At 47.8% G+C, this 8164-nt stretch overlaps 1 pseudogene; it reads left to right on the top strand.

Annotated features, from left to right (window-relative positions):
- Positions 1-540: 540 nt before the first annotated feature.
- On the top strand, positions 541-7967 carry LOC123990989 (annotated as a pseudogene).
- The last annotated feature ends 197 nt before the right edge of the window (positions 7968-8164 follow it).

The following is an 8164-nucleotide window of genomic DNA, read 5'->3' as shown; positions in this document are numbered from 1 at the left end:
CTTTTAATTGATCAAGTTTCCCTTCCTAATCTTCTGTTGCTGCAGCAGCCAGACCAGCTGGCAATCTGATGCAAGCGCTCTGGTTTAGGCAGTTTACTACCAATACAAATCCCATGCATCTTGTGTGAGGAACATGAAGAGTGTGTGTGAGCCATTCTCACTGTAGCTCTAGGAATGTGTTGTTTACACCCAGATAGAGACACATATGCAGCCCCTGCCCACATCTTAGGTGGAAGCTGCAGGTAACTGTCTGAGACCAGGTGCCCTCTCACCTTTCCTCTCCTCTCTCTCCCTTCCTGTCATCCACTCTTGTACCTTCCTCCCCATCTTCTTCCTCCCTCCCTCCTTCCCTCCCTCCCCTGTCCTGTTATCCGTGGCTGAGAGCTTGAGATGGCTTACCAGGGCCTTTAATCTCTCCATAATGATATCATCACCCCCCCCCCCCATCTCTCTCTAAGCCCCATCTACGCTCCTCTATGGAGATAGGGAGGAAGGAAAGGAGCGGAGTGAGGGTTAGCGGTTTAGGGAAGGTCACTGATGAGCTCAGTGGAGGAGGAGAAGGAGGAGGAAAATGAGTAACCCTCAGCCTTTCGTAGGAGCCCCACACACACACACAGAGAGGCGGGTAGGCCTGGCGTCTGGGATGTCGATGGAAGACAGTTCCATGGAGGAGTTGGTGGACCAGGGGTTGGGGATGGAGGAGACGGGACTGAGGAGGCCCTCTTTCAGGGAGACCTACCACCACGACTCCCTGCTGGCTCCAGACACAGACTTCATGATAGGTACTGTAGGTGTGGGATGTTGGTGTCAGTGGATTAATAACAGGAGGCGTATGTGTGGGTATGCAGCAGGGTTGTGAACTTGTTATATGAATAGACATCTGATCATTCTGCCATTCACAAACCACACCATCTGGGAGAGGAGAATCGCAGATGACTTCCCTCCATCACCATCTCTGCTCCAGGCCTCGGGTTTAGTTATGTTTTCTAAATGTTTGTTTTAGGGTTGTTGCCACGTTGTGTAGCGTGAGTCTACATAATCCCATTAGCATGAGCATAACCTGCGTGTGGGTAGGCTATGCAGCAGCAGCAGAGATTGAGCTGTGTTCTACTAATTCCCTTTTCCAGGTCTGGGATTATGGGCTATTCTAATCCCGGTCCCATATGGGGACTCTGGAGGTGGCACAGGCCTGATGTCACAGCCAAAGACAGGAACAGACACACTAAGTCACAGAGACACGTGTAGCAGCCTTTACCTGGACGCATAACAGTATGGCTACATAGAGAGGTGTACCTCCTGACCATTCCTTTAGTTTATTCGTTTACTTTATTGGTCTTTCAGTATCATTTCCGGCCTCTTCACAGTTCTCATTAAAAACACTGACTGACTTTACGGTTAAAATTAAATACAAATTAAATAAATACAACACATTTAAAGTGCTAAAAATGCACAAATCCAAAAATATATATTTTCATTTAGGAGCCTGCTCAAATAAGGTGTTAGTGATCTCTTGTATATATATATATATGCCATTTAGCAGACGCTTTTATCCAAAGCGACTTACAGTCATGTGTGCATACATTCTACGTATGGGTGGTCCCGGGGATCGAACCCACTACCCTGGCGTTACAAGCGCCATGCTCTACCAACTGAGCTACAGAAGGACCACTCCGTATCTCTCCGTTAGACTTCTGGGATGGCCAGTTAGTTTTTTTCTACTATAATGACCTGTAACCAGCCTTAGAAATTGGTCTTCACCCGTTTTCTGGTCAAATCGAGGCACAGTTTAGTACGTCTGTCAGATAGCGTGCCCAAGCTGAAGGTACTATAGACATATAATAGCTACTGTAGATAAATAATTATATATAGCTACTACAATCTGTGGTCTTCTTGACCCCCTATTTAGGGAAGACTGCTTTAGATGCACCTGGTGCCCTGTGAGACGTTGTGTGTCAGTCACTGGTGTGTCAGCACCGGTTGTGTCTCACCTTTAGCCACCAATAGTCCGAGTGACATGTACTCCTGTAAATAGAAGACCTGGAAAGACCTGGACCTTAGTCCGTTCCGCTCTGACATCGCTCATCCATATGTATATAGTCGGAGCTAGAAGCACAAGCATTTCGCTACACCCGCAATAACACCTGCTAATCACGTGTGTGTGTGACCAATAACATTTGATTTGATCGATGAACTGGACAAGCTGCTTACAGGAGAACAACACAAGGACATGCAACCTGCACCCGGGTGAGAAGAGAAGAGAGGAGAGGAGCATTAAAGATGATTCTCTCTCGCTCCTTGCTTTATATCGCTCTTTTGCTTATCTCTCATTCCGTCTAACTCTCCATCTATCACGCCCTCTATCTCTCTCTCCATCTTTCTTTCTGTCCATCTCTCTTTTTCTCTGACAAAGTTTATCGGGGTGGGGGTGGGGTCACTCGTACCAAAGAGGCTCAGTCTGGGGGATTATCATTGTGCTACTGCATAACGCACACATACACACACAAAACATACACACACTCCCAAACCCTACCGTTCAGGCTGAATTTGAGAGGATAGCAAAAGTGTATAAGCATGATCAAACACTAACCCTAACCCCTCCACACACACACACACACACACACACGGACGCACACACACACACAATCTCAGATCAAGGCTTTAAGCGATGTTGTAAACATCAGCGTGCCCTACATTGGCAGACACCACCCAGAGAGAGAGAGAGAGGGGAAGGGTGATAAAGGAGAGATAGATAATATCAACATTTCATAACCTCACCATGGACTCCATCTGGACTGGGATGCTACTCTTTCTGATCTGGATGTGATGCAGTTAGAGAGGTAGAGAGGCGAGGAAGAGAAGAGATCTCTGCTGTACTTGTTATCATCTTGGTGCGAGGCTGACGGGAGAGGACAGAAGAGGAGAGGAAGAGAGGAAAGAGGAGAGCTCCGTGTGGGTTCTACTGTGTGTGTGACGAAACTGGAACAGTGGATGGAGCAGTGGGAGATGAGATCCTAGCAGACACTAGCCAGCGGAACACACAGATAAAGAAAGAGAGAGAGAGAGACGACCGTCACTCGGATGGAGGAAGAAGATATCGTCTGTCAGACAGTGAAAGAGAGGAGGAGGAGGAGGAGGTCTGGAGCGGAGGAAGGGTCAACCAATATGAAGAATCTTTATGACAACTCCTCACCCCACAGAGTTTCCAATGGTACACGACAGCTTTTTGTTCTGTTTGTTTGTTTACTATTCCACCAGTCATTTATTACCATCTTTCTCATTGGGATTACGTCTACTAAAACCACACAGATGGTGTCTATTGTCTTGGTCTTTGTATTAGCGAATGTATTCAATTTAATCTCTGTGGGTTTACTCTCATATGGTTCAAGTGTTCGATCTCTTTCGTTTAAAAATGATTTTACGTCCATTTACAAAATGGTGCCATTTCTTAGGATTGTTCTTCCTATTCATGTTGCTTGTAGAAAATGGTCTCTTGGTTTTTATGCAAGTGGAATCTGTCAGGCGGGATGCAGATTCCTGTCTGTTGTCTGTGGCGTGTGTGTTGTTTGTATCAGCTTCTATGTCTACAGCATTTCATTTTTTTTTTTTTCACCTGGAACCTTCAGAAACTCTTGGGTGGCTGCTAACATGGTCTTTCATTGCCCAATGGCCAGTGGCGCTGGTGGCGCTGGCTAGGTACAAATGGCTTTAGCTCAAAGGATTACAATGACCTATGTTGCTACCTTAACTTGGTGGCAGGCGGGATGGACATAGTGGACCATCTGACGTACCTGGAGCAGTGGCTTTAGCTCAGTGGGCTAACTCAATCGATGGTTGTGCTCCCCAGATGACCGTAGCTCTGCTGCGAGTGGCGTGGACGTGGCGGACCGCCTGACGTACCTGGAGCAGCGGATGCAGATGCAGGAGGATGAGATCCAGCTGCTGAAGATGGCCCTGGCCGACGTCCTCAAGAGACTCAACATCTCAGAGGAACACCAGGCCGCCAACACCAAGAAAGGGCCTGCTGGGAAAGGTACACAAACACAAGCACACACACACATTTTTGCTTACATTTTAGTCACTTAGCAGACGCTCTTATCCAGAGTGACTTACAAGTCATCTCAAGACAGCTAGGTGAGACAACCTTATATCAGGCATAGAAAGTACATTTTTCCTTAATAACATAGATAACACCAAGTCAGAGCTGGAAAGGGTTTGGGGGGGGGGGGGTTCAGATGTTTTTGGAAGATTGGCAGGGACTGCTGTCTGCTTCAGGGGAAAGCTGGTTTCACCATTGGGGTACCAGGATAGAGAAGAGCTTGGACCGGGCTGAGCGGGAGCTGCCCTCCCATAGTAGTGCTTAGGTTGGGATGTAGGGTTTGAGCATAGCCTGATGGTAAGGGAGGGGCAGCTCCTCTTGCTGCTCCGCAGGCAAGCACCATGGTCTTGTACTAGATGCAAGCTTCGACTGGAAGCCAGTGGAGGAGCGGGGTGACATGAGAGAACTAGGGAAGGTTGAAAACCAGGCGGGCTTCAGCGTTCTGGATAAGTTGAAGGGCACAAGCGGGGAGCCCAGCCAACAGTGAGCTGCAGTAGTCCAGACGGGAGAGGACAAGTGCCTGGATTAGGACCTGCGCCGCTTCCTGTGTGAGGTAGGGTCATACTCTAGGGATGTTGTTGAGTATGAACCTCCAGGAGTGGATCACTGCTTTGATGTTTTAAGAGAACGACAGGGTGTTGTCCAGGGTCACGCCAAGGTTCTTTGCACTCTGGGAGGGTAACACTGTGGAGTTGTCAACCGTTATGGATTGGTCTTTGAGCGGACAGTCCTTCTCCTGGAAGAAGAGCAGTTCCGTCTTGTCGAAGTTGAGCTTGAGGTGGCGGGTCGCCATCCAAGTTGAGATATCTGCCAGGCACGCAGAGGCATGTCGCCACCTGGGTTTCATAAGGGAGGAATGAGAAAAGTAATTGAGTGTCATTCGCAATGCAATGATAGGGAGAGACCATGTGAGGATACGACGGAGCCGAGTGACTTGGTGTATAGAGAGAAGAGGAGAGGGCCTAGAACCTAGCCCTGGGGGACACCAGCAGTGAGAGTACATGGTGCAGACACAGATCCTCTCCACGTCACCTGGTAGGAGTGTCCTGCCTGAGTGTGCATAGCCTTAGACGCCCAGCCCTGGAGGATCTGATGGTTCAGGGTGTCGAAGGCAGCGGATAGATCTAGGAGGATGAGAACAGAGGAGAGAGTCGGCTTTGGCAGTGAGGAGAGCGTCTGTGACACAGACAAGAGCAGTCTTGGTGGAGTGACCCATCTTGAAGCCTGACTGGTTAGGGTCAAGAAGATCGTTCTGAGAGAGATAACGAGAAAGTTGATAAGAGACAGCACGCTCCAGTTTTTTTAGAAAGAAAAGAAAGAAAGGATACAGGTCTAGCGCTTTTGACGTCAGAGGAGTCGAGTGTTGGTTTCTTGAGGAGGGGAGCAACTCGGGCCATTTTGAAGTCAGAGGACACACACACACACCCACATAAAAACATACACTTATACCCTCCTCACCCATATTTCCCCTATGCAACAGCAGCTAGGCCTGTGTCTCTGGCCCTGCCGTCCAGACCATCAATGAACAGCCCTGCCTCTTTGAAGAAGAGTTACACAACCTCCACACTGCCCTCTACATCCACCGCACGGAACTACAGCCCCTTACCACCAGCATCAGCCAAGAGGTACAGTACACAATCACTAACCATCACCTGCAAACACAGAGAGGTACAGTACGATTACTATACCTCTACTCTAACTCTAGCACTAGATACATTTCAACAAATTGATCATACACGTTCGGTTTTCTCACTCTTTCCAACGTCCCCCCCCCCCCCCCCCCCCCCCCCCCAGTGGTGTGAAGAGTCCGGTAGGCAGTGTGAAGGAGAGTCCATGTATCTCTAAAACGGCTCGGCCTGGCCCCCGACTTGGCCCCCCTGGGTCCACAGCCCCCTGCAGTAAGAAAGCTGAAAGGTATGTACATCTATGGCAGTAGGCCTAACAGGGAAGAGCTGTTTAAATGTGCTCTGAATGTACTGTTCTAGTCTATACGTCTCTTACGTTTTCTCAAATAGATCTCCAGAGCAGGAGTTACAACTCTGGTCCTTGAAGGTCTGCTGGTTTCCATGCTCTTTTTTTCAATCGGATACTGGCGTATATCTGTGTCTGGGTAACCTGGTATAACAACTAAAAGCAGCAGTACTGTGGCCCTCGTGGACAAGAGTTGTCCATCCTTGTTCTAGACTAGAGTGTGAGATTGACAATACTTTCCCTGCTTGTATGATGGAGCCTAACTTCTCCTTTCTCATTCTCTCCTGGCAGCAAAACCAAGGAGCCTGCAGCCAGTGTCGGTAAGAAAATGATTGAATTTCTACTGTAGTGTGCTCTTCCCACAGGCAGAGGGCAGCACCGAGCTGTACAACAGGACCTCGGGGAGAGGAATGGCCAGATTAATGGGAAACAGCTGTTGGTTAGATTGATCCTACTGTAACATGCCATTGGTAAATGGTATGAGTGCCGTGGTTCGAGTGGATGCTATACCTCCCAGATAGACTGACCTGCTTCTGTGTTTCGTCCGTAGGGTCGAGGCAGGTGACGCACTGTAAAGGTAGGCCTCAGTCCAACCTCCTGGAATAACACTCTTAACCGTCTACAGGGCATGTTAGTCTAGCTCTGTATACTATGCCTCCATACTCCACCGCCTGTTCCTGATCCCATGCATTATCTATCTCTAGAAAAGACAATGTCTGTCAAGTTTTATGAAATCAAATCTTATCTGTGGCAAATACATCTTCTGGTTTCTAATGTACGAGTCAGCGCTGTATTTGAACACTTGTTTTATCCTTCTCTCTCATTTTCTCACCATGTCTCACCATGACTTCTCATCCCCTCCCATTCCCCCTCATCCCCTCCCATTCCCCCTCCCTTCTCTACCCTTTCCCCTCGCACCCCAACACTTCAAACCCTTACCACCTGCTCACACCTACAAAACTTCATTTTGTCCCCTACCTCTCACCCTTGGCCGTCACCCTTACCCCTCATTCCGCCTCTTCACTTAGTGACTATGCAGATCTATCTGAACCCCCTAACAAGAAGGACTGGGTCTTCTGAAGCGGCCAAATCAGCCCCCACGGTCCCCAACTCTAGACCCACCAGAACCCCCACCCCTCCTCAGACCAAAGGAGGCCCCCCCACCTCAGACCGAACTAAGCTCGAGAAATGCAAAACACCCCCCCGCCTTCACCCTCCCCCTGCAGAAAAGCACCAATCAGAATACGTATTCTTCTATGGAAATGTCCAATTACAAAAGCCCCCTCAAATCACCAAGCCAATACTTCCAAATCTGTTACTAAGGCAATAGTGTAGGCTAGGAGGAGGGTAGAGGTTGCTCCTAACCATTGGTCTATGTTCAGAAAAAAGGTTAAGGTTAGGATTGGGGGAGGGTAATCTGATTCTAGATCTGTGGTTAAGGGCAGCTTCTACGTCAAGCTCTTACAAGTGTAGTGGGTCTGTAAGCGAACTCGGTTTTTACGATGTTTGAAAAAATGTTTGCGTTTCTAGCAATGTGAGTGAATGTAGAAGTAGAGGTTGTCTTCAGTAATGTTTGAGATTGACTGATAGTTCCACCGTTTTGGTTTTGAGGTGTTTAGTTTCACCAGCAGTAAAGGGAATAGTGAGTTTGTTTGTTTTGTTGCTTCTCCTAGCACCATCTCTTACATATTTCTGTCTGTCAACTGAAAGCCTGTGGTTTTTTTCTCCTGATCCGTTCTGTTTTAATGTCTCCATTTTGTGTGTGTGCTTTATAGTTTTACTTCAGTAAAATATGAATCTCCCTGACTTTGGCGATGTATGAGTGAATTATCTTATTTGGTTTATGGGTGTATTTGTCTTGTCTCTGTTGACAGCCATTAAACATTTCAGTCATCACCTACTTCGACTACTGTCTATGTAATAATCTCAATGTAATAATGTCATAACAATGGACAGTATTATTGCAAGATATTTCCATGTTGTTTTGTGTGTGTGTGTGTGTGTGTGTGTGTGTGTGTGTGTGTGTGTGTGTGTGTGTGTGTGTGTGTGTGTGTGTGTGTGTGTGTGTGTGTGTGTGTGTGTGTGTGTGTGTGTGTG

The sequence above is a fragment of the Oncorhynchus gorbuscha genome, linkage group LG12, assembly GCF_021184085.1.
Source record: "Oncorhynchus gorbuscha isolate QuinsamMale2020 ecotype Even-year linkage group LG12, OgorEven_v1.0, whole genome shotgun sequence".
Lineage (NCBI taxonomy): Eukaryota > Metazoa > Chordata > Actinopteri > Salmoniformes > Salmonidae > Oncorhynchus > Oncorhynchus gorbuscha.
This window is presented reverse-complemented; position numbering and strand designations above follow the sequence as displayed.